The sequence below is a fragment of the Anneissia japonica genome, unplaced genomic scaffold (genome assembly GCF_011630105.1).
Source record: "Anneissia japonica isolate Jap-2015-1 unplaced genomic scaffold, ASM1163010v1 scaffold6815_len937_cov204, whole genome shotgun sequence".
Taxonomy (NCBI): domain Eukaryota; kingdom Metazoa; phylum Echinodermata; class Crinoidea; order Comatulida; family Comatulidae; genus Anneissia; species Anneissia japonica.
The window spans coordinates 404-909 of NW_022692703.1; the positions used below are offsets into that span (position 1 = coordinate 404).

Consider the following 506-nt stretch of genomic DNA (forward strand, 5'->3'; position numbering starts at 1 on the left):
CTCGCAGAGTTAAGCACTTAGTGCAAATTTCTAACTTATCCGCCGTAATTTGAGTACTGTTCCGAAAAACTTCAAACTTTCAATGAAATAATGTGTGTTTCAGGTTATCTTACCGTGCCTAACAAAGAAAAATTACTTAGGAAACTATTGTAAGAGGTATCGATGCGCTATTGTTGGTCAAAATTTTTAGGGAAAAAATGAATTAAGTTGACATCACCCGGTATTCCCTTGCGGTCTCCCATCGAAGTACTAACCAGGTTCGATGTTGCTTAACTTTGGTGATCGGACGAGAACCGGTGTTTTCAACGTAGTATGGCCGAAAACAAGGAAGCACCAACAGACGTACAACACTTCGATCATCGAGATCAGTGAATGATATTTCAAGTTGTTGACGTGTTACCTATAAGAGGTATCGATGCGCTACTATTGGTCAAGTCAATTTTTAGAAGAAAAGAATAAATTAAGTCTAAAGCACCCGGTATTCCAAGGTGGTCCAAGTATTAATC

General features: G+C 38.7%; 1 pseudogene; it reads right to left on the bottom strand.

Annotated features, from left to right (window-relative positions):
* Positions 1-205: 205 nt before the first annotated feature.
* LOC117100379 lies at positions 206-324 on the bottom strand (annotated as a pseudogene).
* Positions 325-506: the final 182 nt, after the last annotated feature.